Raw genomic sequence first — 11435 nt, 5'->3', positions numbered from 1 at the left:
GCTGTTTAGCGCCTGTAAACTCAGCACTAGCTTAGTAACGCCACCAGATGGCGCTAAATCATGCACTGATAGGGTATTTTACTGGTTGTTTGATCGTGCCGAAAGGGTCGTGGTAGGGCCCCTTTGCTAATTTGCCGCCATGTGCCGTATATCGTTAACAAGTATACACGCACACACAAGCAAGCCATCGCAGCCGCCGACATCATTATAATCGACTTGTTTTACTCGTTGTAAGAAGCGACTATCTAGCGCGTCCAGCGTTGGTCACCCGTTCGAATGCGAACGTTCGACGCTATAACGCATGTCGTTCTGGTAGATGGCGCCTTGCTTATTATGATAGAGTTACATTGTGTATCGGTGTATTCTTAATCTAAATAACATTACAACAGTAGTTTAGTTACTAATTTTCTAGAGGAACAATTGTCCTGCAATTCATAATGGAACTCCTTAGACCTTTTGCAAGTATCATACTCAGGTCAAATTACGACCAAGCTTTCAATAAAGGCGATAAGCTGACGCGATAATAGTACTGGTAAAACTGAAAAATTTCCAGATTTTTCTTCCGCTTGTTACGTTTTGCTTACGCGAAAAAAAATTTTTTGTTTATTAAGGAAAAATAATTCGCTTGTAGGTAGCTACCTCCTATATTACTTGTACACATGGGCAGCTTCGTTACTCTGTCGCGCGGGATAATTATATTGTCCGTAAAGACAGGAGCACAGACAGGAGCACTCTGACAGTGTATTGGTAATTTCATGGAAAATCCAGGTCGTCATGACGCATTCCTTGAAACCCCTTACCGCATATGAATAGTTGCATCGGACTCTATACGACCGATAGCTACATCTGTCGAATCAGCTGAAAAAACGAAATTCTCTAAACACCTGACCAACCTGGGGAAGAGTTAATGCAGCTTATTTAAATGCCGAGTGTATTGAAACTTGTAGTGCGCTGTATAATTTTTGTTGGGCCGCGAATCGAGTTTATGTTAATAAAACCAGCTATTTCCGAATAATTTTAGGTTCTCCGATCACTTGTTACATTCAAATTAAAGTCGTTCACATGAAAAACACTTAAACTATGGAGAAAAAAACTTTACAGGGCAAACGCTATGAAAGCCAACACCAGCATTTTCTGTTCCCCATCTGTTTTGTACTTACGTCTGTATCGCTTTGTTGTTCGTTAAATACTTCTTACCAGATCGGAACACGTGTGAAGGTCTTACGTGTTTACTTACTTGCTTTACAATTATAAGCTAAATAAAGCCATACCATCGTGTTTGTTTCGCGGGCGGAGGATACAAAAATTTGGCCAGATACAATTTCTCTTTTCAATCATTCCATCTAAAATCATACGAAATAGACCCTGTTTACCTTGCTGTGTATTGTACTTGTAATACATCAATGGGCTGCAGCCAGAACCCCTTCGATTATTTTCCTTCAGTTCCTCAATCCGTTCCATAAAGCCGATCCGCTCTGTGCTTAAGTGCTCCATCGGCGGCTTCTATTAAGGCTTCGCATTTGCTCAAAATTAAAACAACAAACGGGCTAAATGAATCACGGCGGATGGGCGGACGAATCGATAAACGCCTTCTGGCTCCTGCGATGCGTTCAAACTTGGTCGCCTTTTTCTGTTGCTCTTGAGGGAATTGGCAGGTAACGGAAATGATGACGACGCTAGCGATCGTATGATGATGCTCTTCACGGCCACACTTCAGTGTGATTCACAGTTACCTTAGCTCAATTACGTTAGCTTCCTGCATTTCAATAGTGAAATATCTTTTACTGATGGTTGGCTGCATACGCTGATCGGACCAATCACCTCACGGTAAACGTGCAGGCCTGGTGGCGGCGGCGGCGGCGGCTTACCTTTCTCTGACCTCATCAGCCGCTTCTGTCGTCTGCTCTGGGATTGGGGAGGATTTTTCAGCGTTCGCTGTACACAAAGAAAAAATCTGTTGCATAGAAACGGATATCGAGACCATTAGAGACCTTGGAAATAGTTGCATACACATGAAGGCTAGTCAACTGTGAAAAAGTGGCAGTACCTTTAGAGGTGAGGTTCAAATAAGTTACCGTGAAAATCAGAAAAATTCAATATACACATTTACCGCTTTGTCGTTTCCTTGAATGAGTCATATAATTGTAACACGTTCGTATATAAGTGAAATTTCTAATTAACAGAAAATTCAATAAAACGTTTACATTATTCTTGTTGGATTTGTTAATTTATGTAGAATTTTTTTTTATTATTGTCTATCAAAGCTACGAAGTTATGATCAAGTTTTAGATACGAGATTTCGCAAAGCTATGCCTTTAACATGTCTTCATTACAATCTTTGCTATTAAATGAGTATGTGTTTAATTAGGACTGAATTGTATTCAGCTGTAGTAGGTCCAAGAAGTAACGGCCTTTTAAGCGTGTTCTATTCGTTGTTTAAAGTTTATTTGAATTATTGGTATTTGGTATACTATTTCCTAGGTTTGACGTCTACAAAAGCATTCTGCAACATGAAATTATATTCGCTAGAACTTTTACAATACGAATAAATGATGTTCTTCAGGCTACAGTGACCCTACCGCACAGTAAGTGTGCCGCGACCTTTTTTTAAAAATGCAGACTTAGATTATAATGAATACATATGGGTCTTAATAGAAGGTTAGTCGGTATAATGTGTATTGGTTTCTCATGCCTTTCTATCTACGGGCCTATTTATCGTTTCGCACTTAAGCCTTCCCGACACAGTTGTTTTTCCACTCGAAACTGTGACCGAATGATACAAAGTCGTGTAATGCATGCCGTTGATTTATATGCCTTAAACGATGTAAAAAAAAATATGCCTAGTTACTAATTCTATTCTTCGCATGGACGACCAAGCTGCGGGGCGTGCAGTACGTACGCACGATACAGGTCGAGACCAGTCGAATTTGAAACAGATTACCTGAATAACTTCTACCGATGCTCAACCGTTCACCTGACGTTCGTTTGAAAGAACGAGACAGGCGTGATTCTCCAAGAACTCGAGAAGACCTTAGTAATATAAACTTGAAGCTGCCAAAACCATTGACGTAGGACATTAATAATGGCTTCATTTAGAAACAGTCGGCTGTGTCCGCTAACAAACACGGCTCGCCTAGACGCTCAAGACAAATTCCTATAAATGACATCCTATTTCACACGATTATTGACATAACAATCGGTATTTGTTTTAGATCTATGTTACTTACCTATTTCCTACTGATATATCTACAAGCTACGTTCTCCAGACGGTGTACCGGCATGGAGCTGCTTGCCTGGTACGACGGAGCCACAGATCAGTTAGCGTAAATATAATGTATTCCAATTTAACTATAAATGGATTTAAAAAGTGCCATTCCTCTTGTACCTTTATGTATTTTGTTGTGAGGAGCGTCTAGAAAGAAATGCCCAACCCGTCTCAATGTACCAGTGAGTTTTCGTTCTGTTGGTTCGTTTTGATAACAATACCTGCTGTCAATGTTTTTCTTTGTGTTTCAATATATCTGTGCGCTGCATAATTTGGCTGTACAACTGGTTGTTATGCGTTCGACGATTTTTTTAGACGACCATTTAGTCCTATTGATATACTGCTGCTTGTCTAGAGCCGAAGGCGGACAGGAAGACGGTGCCTGGACTCGATGCTACGAAAAATGGAGATGATGCTTTTCCTTATCATGTTGTCGTTGTTGCTGCTGCTGTTGCTGTTGCCGCCGCCAATGATGACGGAAACGGTGGTTACTTGTATAAACTCAATACGGTCAATTTCTTTTGCACAGGTCGTTCTTCTCGACGCGCTGATTGTCGGCCAGTACAACAACCGCCACAGCTAGTCCGACGGTCCATTCATAAATAATTGTTATTATTATTGCCTACGGCCATCGCAGCTTTCGTTTAATATCGTAGCTGCTGGTGAGACCGCTGTTGGCTAGAATCGAGCTTCCTTTGAGAAAGGCACTGCAATCTGCGCGAAGCAAAGACATAGGCAGATGCTGTCGCGTGCGTTGGCGACCGCAGATGAGGCCGCTACTTGTCGTTTTTGCTATTAAAGCTGCCGCGATTAGTCTGGCGGTATACGTCGCGCTGATTAACTGGGTGAAGTGCGTTAGAGCTTTGTATGCCTCTATGTACATGTGTGCTCCTGTATGTGCGTGTGGTGATCTCGATTTATTTAGCTTAATCTTATGCCGGACTCATCCTGAAATCTGCACAGAGTTTCGGAAGAGCCTCAACAGCAGTGAATGCCAGATGCGTATACCAAGAAACGACTGCTTCTGCTGATGGTGCGGTGGCGTCGCCTCGATGGGACCCTAACGGCCGACGTTTGGTCTCATGTAGACTAAGGGAACGATGTTAAGATGCCCGCGCTCATCTTGGTACACGTGCGACCACCTCCAATTCCGCACTGTTAGCCATATTATCGAAGCGACTACTACAAAATAGTCAGTCGCTGCTTTAGAAGTTAGTTAGCTAGCTACAAACGTGCAAATGGCCAAACCCACAAGAGCCAAAGGGATACAGGCGGTAATAGTTTAGCTGAATAGAGTAAGATAAACAAAAACAGCCGAGCGTGATTCGCCGAACGAACCGATCACTGCAATATTGGCAGAGCTTTGAAAATCTACGTGGGACGGGGGAGAAGGGGGTTCCGTGTGTGGACTATTGCTCACAGCAGTATCTAGGTGCACATTGATTGATATTTAAACTTGTTACTTTATATATTTAGTTTAGTATTCTAATTTAACGAAAATTGAAAAGTAACATTATCGAGAATGTTCCGTATACACACCCTTTGTTGTTACGGTTAGAACATCAGCTTTCAAGCCTACCGTTTTCATGTTTCCTAGACTTATCGAATTCAAAATGGCTAGACACTGGTACCTGATAAGGTGTTCGCCATTAACATGTCTCATTATAATACTGGAATGATATGGAATAGTTTCGATGAAACCGCGGGTCAGTCTAACTCAATTTAGTCAACCATTGTACCAGCGAGTGCAATCAACACCTCATTATTTAGCCAGCGGTATAAAGTCACTAGCTATTTTTTACGACCCTGACTAATTTTCGATCATATGGAGATTATAGGAAGAGGATTATATATAACAATCATGTCGTTCTGATATTTTACAGGTGATCTACTATTCAAGTTTGTGCTTATTTATTCAATTCAAAACTTGCTTGTTTACGAGATGAGCTAGTGTTTTTTGTAATGATTTTTTACCCTAGCTTAATTTTTTAAATGAATTCCAGCTAGGTGATCCTAGGTTGCGTAACAATATTAATTATTCGTTACTGACAAATAAATGCAACGAAACAAGTTAGGAAAACCTGTAATAGGAATGCTCGATCAGACTACCTTCGCATCGTACCAACCTGTCGTACAATTTAATATGATACATGATAACTGTTCGCCTGTAAAATATTCAGCCAATATTTTTTCAGAACATGAAAAATTTGCATAAACCATAGCTAACACCTTTTCAAATTTAGCGATTCTGTCATGATCTTCTCGGACGTATACGTGGCGAGCATTGTTGCCTGTAAGCTTCTCAGAAGTCAATGGGAATTAGCAGTCCTTCAGTTTATTTTAACTAATTAAGACGCTCAAAGCTTATCTTCTAATCATCAACTTATTTCAAGTTACTTTAACTCTGGCTGCACTAAAATTTATCTAGATATATATTAACGGTGCCTTAATTTCAGCACTGAAGCAGCACGGAATTAATCTAACCGCAATTTTTCGTACGTATTGGGGTATATTTTTTCCAAGAGATAAAGCTGTCTCGGCGATTGATAAATCTACCACTTATCTAGCCGACTAAACATATACTCCGACTAACAGTGGTCTATTTATACTTATTTTTTGTCTATTTAATACTGGCCAAAGGCTGGCTTGATCCAGGTAGTTGTCCTGAGTGTTGTTCATGGCCGGCTGATCTAGCTTCAATGCCGGAGCAATGTTGACACGTGAATCGTCGAGTCGCTATCAGGATAAGCGAACGTTGCTAAGACGGCGTTTGAAGGCCGAAGGCAAAAACCGGCATCCGGGTTGTGGAACAAGTGGCCACTGGTGGTCACGACCAAAGCTCAGATGCGCAGCTCGATTTTGGCGAGCAGATATTAGGATGGAGCAAATAATAGGAGGATAGTATTAGCAATCTGTCGATACAGGTCTATCGCAGATTGCTGCTTAGGTTCAAGTAGACATCTTTAGCTGACCTACGGTTATTGTCTGAAAAAAAGTGTTCCTGTTTAAACTAACATCTAGTACGTGTGCATAGATATTATGGAACTATATGTTTAGCGCATTTCTAACGCGCCGATGCTGTCTATCGATCCCTACGATGGTGCAATAATATTGTATCCCACGAAAATTAAAGATAAGTAAGCTGGCCTAGCTTCGAAACCGGACCTAGACATAAACCGTTTCGTATCAAGAGCCAGTCATCTGCAGCAATGCTTAATGGTAGTACAGTTGAACGTATTAATTTGACATTTATTTAGGTACGTTAATTGGGATCTTATGTCTGGGAGCGTTTTTCATGAAACATAGGCGGGCGCGCTGTGGAATGGCCTGTTTCTTGAACTTGAAACTGCGACGGGTCCTCGTATGCTACAGTCTAGATACTGCAAAAGTGCATGCCGTAAGGCAACTTTCTTAGACTGCCATAATTTGTGCTTGTTCCAGCGGTCGAACAGCGATGCATTTTTGTCCTTGCGACCAATATGAAATTACAAGCGATAAATAAAATAGATATTGAACTTCAGGACGAGTCGTAATCTCTAGGACGCTATTTGGCTTCATTACGAGTTCACTTAAATTATACGCGGCAACATGAGATATAATTTAAAAAAATATTACTCTTATAACTATTATAGGTAGAAACAGTAGCTTTGCAGAAATGTGCCAACACTGGCGTTACAAACGTCACAGACAAGTTGTGCTCATTTGGCGGATCTAGTTTACGACACTGCCATAAAGGCGTTAGTCTGTGTCCAAGCTGGATGGAAATAGTTACGGAAGGTTAGCCAGCTCGATCGATATATTCTATCTGACTATATGTAGCCATACGTGCTTCGGCTCCTGGACCAGTATTACGCTTAGAACTAGAAATACGGTAAGAAAGAAACGGCTCGTTTTATTTTATGATACATTTGTAGGTCCGAAGACTTTCGTAGGATCAGATTGCAGTAAGATAAATTGGATCAATTAAATAAGGTGGCGCCCCTTCAGATTACTAAACGGTCTATCTGGTGCATCTATTGGGAGGTAATTGTAGAAGTAAACACGCGTGAAACCAAACTGGGCCAACGTTTCCTCGTTTTTCCGGTGTCATATCTTCTACTATAGCACGGCATCGGTAGACAGAACGTAACTATGAGATGCGAAGTATGCTAAACTAAGCAAATATTGGCTTTAGAGAATTTCAGCAAATGATCTTTGCGCGAGCAAGAAGGCTTTCGCATTTATATAATAGTCAGTAATTGAGTCAACGCTATTTATGTCTAACGACAAGTCTGCTGTACGCATCGTCTGGCCGAAAAACCTTCGAACGAAACAGTGTAAAAAATAACGTCGCTAACTGGCTATCTACATTAGCGCTGGTCTAAAGTTCACGGGTTTAAATTTACTTGAACAATCTATAGAAAAAAAAAACACCCTGAGCCCATTTTCTTTGTTGTTCCCTTTCTTGGAAAAACCTGTCCATTCCCCTTCGTTGATCGATTTGACCTTCGTGGATTCTGCTCAAGTGAATCTGAGAGGGTCAGTAACTCGTATCGATCAATTCCTTATCAATCGCCAGACTCAGGCACAACTCAAGACGTACGCCGCCAATAGAGTAAATGGCCGGAACGCTGCGACAATCTTTGATACAGCTCTATGCTCAACATTTTGGTAGGCTGTGTTTTTTCAAACTGAACTATCTGCTGAAAATGCAGATCAAAACGTTGCTGGTATCTGATACAATTACAGACGTGTTCCTTATTGTTAAAGCCGCATTCATGATTGAAGCAAGCGGATGTATACCCACATAACTGTTCCTAACAATGACTGCGGTACGAGCTTTATACGGCGTCGATATATGGCATGATGCGAAAATATAATGCTCCTTCTTTCTAAAATAAACCAACGAATGTGTATTGAGAATTATCTGCAATGTTCGTTCAATGCGGGAAACCGATTCAGGGAAAATTCGACCTATTGCCGTTGAAAGAATAGCAGGTTTCTTAGCCTTTACCCCGCTTTTTTTTGGATTCCGATTTTAGATAGAGAATGTTATTCTAACAGCTTACCTGATTTTCTGCATTGAATATGCCATATGGCCACGGACGTAGAATAGGACATTCAAACACCATCACACGCGTAGTCGCTATGTTAGAATTGTGCTGTCTTAAAGTGAAAGTAACTATGGAGTTATAGTGTTGCTTTTTGAAGTAAAAATCAGCTACAATCAAACTATCAGGCCTAACCAGTAGGTTGTTGGTCCGATGATTAGGTTAAGGTTATTGAACAGAGCGTCTTAGCACAAGTGAGTCTCTACATTTAGCTGCGGTTTCTATAACTTTTGCCTGTATCGTAGCTTCCCTCAGTGTAGAGGTAATTCACCGCTGAAATCTAGAGTTCGTATTCGACATTATCCTATTATGGCGCTGCAGTAAGAGATCATAATATGATGACAGGAACTGCTTGGCAAACAGATGAGCCAGTTATTTAAACTGCGACTCTAACACCTGCATATGGCCCCCCTCTGGGGCATGCCGCTAATGAGTGTAAAATTGACTTACTAATTTTGTTGACTTCTTTTAATCTATCGCTGTCTTCTCTCTGTGCTGAATACGCTGGTCAGCAAATGGTCGCGGGTATCTGCCATGCTGACGAAACGCACATTGGCACGAGCTGAGAAAATCAATCTAACGGCTATCAACTTGGTTAACAAATCAAAAATGCATCTCATCTATCTCTAGCCTCTTGTAGACATCTCGGCATACCCACCTATGAATACAATTAGTGACATTTTTTATTAAAGATCTTAAACTATTCTAAGCAAAAAAAAAAAAAAAAAAAACGACCCAGGTTATTCCTTATTTGTGTAATTTTCAAATGTGTGCAAATTTTTAATAGCTGATTTTCACGTAGACAACTAAACGTCTTACATGGTACCCACGATATTGCAACAGCCAAAATTTTTGTTCTAAGCTTCCTATAGTCTTGGTCCTATCCTACACCGCTTCACATACTGAACTATGAAACCGCGATGGAAAACTAGCGATGGGGTAATGCGTAAGCCTCGAATAATCGATCGGATGATATTGCTCTTCGAACATATTCGAGATACTTCACAATGTCGACCCTCTGCTTATTAAACAATATCTTTTAATAATAAATGGCACTGATAACCTGCACGAGTATAAGCGTCAGCTTGCGCTCAAATCTGTGTAGCACAGTCGTCGAAAGGGCTTTCTCTCTATGTTGATGCCATTCGCTCAACTGATCCTTTTCGGAAGTCCAGCAGAAGTTTTTCGGTTGATATGAAGGTTTTGTCTTGGGTTCGTTAAAGAAAAAAAAAGTCTATTTTTTGCTTTTCTTCTTCATTTTCTTTACAATTTTCATAATACTTACTTCGAGGAGGTGAACCACCGACAAAAAGGACATTGTCCATGATTTCCGTTCCTTAAAAGGTCCCGTGATCGCAGCAATTTGTTTTTTCACTTAAAGCCTGAGAGGTGTAGTCACTCGCTCTGTAGTCTTTGGCCCCCGTTTTTGATACGATTGCGTCCGTAACGATTTGTTGTTTCGTTATTGTTATGTTGTTTCCTAAATAGTTAAAGGAGTTTAACTTAGAAGAGGATAATTCATTGCGAGGCGGATATATTTCAGACGATTCACCTGCTGGCGGGACTTAAGATACTTCATATTTAAAAGAAATAGGCAAAATATTGCTATAAATGATGTACATATTAGTCAGCAAAACTCAGATTCAAAGTAGGACTTTTGAAAATTTTGCGTTACCCTTATCGACCACAGATATGTCGAGCTAGATGGTAGTGCTAAACGTATTTACGTTTTTGGTCCTTGGCCAACACTTGTTCTGAGGTGCTACATCGCCAACGGGCCTGAAGTTTTTCCTATATTACTATAGAAGCCATGAAATACGTCTACATCGTTGCCTCCATTTTTATGTCTCTGGCATTGTCGGCATATGATAGCATTTGTCTTTTCATGGGAGGCATCCCTTTCTTTCAAACAATGCTTCTTAATGATCTATTGTCCCTGGCCATGGCCGTCATGCCGGCTGTGTAAACAGGTTCTTTTTTAAGAGAAAGGTATCCGAGATGCCGGACTCTCGAGGTTCAAACACGCGACTAATGACAAATTGATTTATAATACCACCCTCTCTATTGCCCTAGCCATCATTAAAACGAAAAAAATATGTATGCTACAGCGATCAAGTAAGAATGGTGCATAATAACATCTACTAATATCTTACGTTTTGGCTTCATTAACAGGAATATAAAGAACTGCATTTTTTTTTCTCCCCTACCATCTGTCAAGGATAAGCCGTGAGATAATTATTTCTGAAGGGGTATAGGTTGCTATACCCCTTCAGAAATAATTAAATAAGTTAACGTACCATCATGAGTAATGTCCCAGACATACGCCGATCTGTGTCATAACGTAGAAAATATCAAATCAAGTTTTCTCTTTAACTCCTGGACAAAACTGTCCTATTTTTCAAATCGTTTGCTCCTCTAAGGGCTGGGAAATAAATTGACTTTGTCCCGCCGTTGCCGCCTGCTCTACGCGCTACAGTGGCAATTGGTAACAGAGGCGCCCGCAACGGATCCATTTCCGAGGATAAACGTCTTCCTAGAAAATTCGGGGAGGGCCATATGGGAGGAAAAGTCATGTTCTGTGAATGAAGGATCTGCTACCAGTCCTCTAACGAACTTCGCTCTCGTAAATATTACGCCGTGCACATTTTTTCCCGATCCGATCGCGTTATAGATTGTGATCCTTTTGCGGTGAGCGGTAAGAAAGTTTTGCTGAACTGTGAAACAGCGAGCCTTCAACCGCAAAAACTGACACATTTAAGGATTCCAGTTTGTCTGAGTAGTGTGCAGGGCCAATATGTTATGGGTGCCGCTTTTTGAAGCCAAACAAACACAGGTCTAGGCACGATTTTGTAGATGTAAAATCTGAGAGACTTAGTTGATGCTCTACTCATTGCGCAAACAGAATTTTACTGTCTTCGATCATTTTTCGAATCAAACCTGTCATGGGGACGCAAAGGTCAATCAAAGCTAAAACTCCCGATTCACTCTGTAGTAGTGATATAAAGTAGTATGAAAACGTACAAATGTAGCTCCGCATCGTTCGGAGTGGAGAAATTATTTCAAGTTTATCCAGGCGGCCC

The 11435-nt window shown here is 40.8% G+C and overlaps 1 long non-coding RNA gene across 1 annotated transcript; it reads left to right on the top strand.

Moving 5' to 3' along the window:
• Positions 1-32: 32 nt before the first annotated feature.
• On the top strand, positions 33-3559 carry LOC111261619 (uncharacterized). The gene is made up of 3 exons (XR_002681112.2): positions 33-2055; positions 2482-2585; positions 2878-3559. It is a non-coding gene; the product is annotated as an uncharacterized LOC111261619 (long non-coding RNA).
• The last annotated feature ends 7876 nt before the right edge of the window (positions 3560-11435 follow it).

This window comes from Varroa jacobsoni, unplaced genomic scaffold, assembly GCF_002532875.2.
Source record: "Varroa jacobsoni isolate VJ856 unplaced genomic scaffold, vjacob_1.0 scaffold_573, whole genome shotgun sequence".
In the NCBI taxonomy this organism is placed as follows: domain Eukaryota; kingdom Metazoa; phylum Arthropoda; class Arachnida; order Mesostigmata; family Varroidae; genus Varroa; species Varroa jacobsoni.
This window is presented reverse-complemented; position numbering and strand designations above follow the sequence as displayed.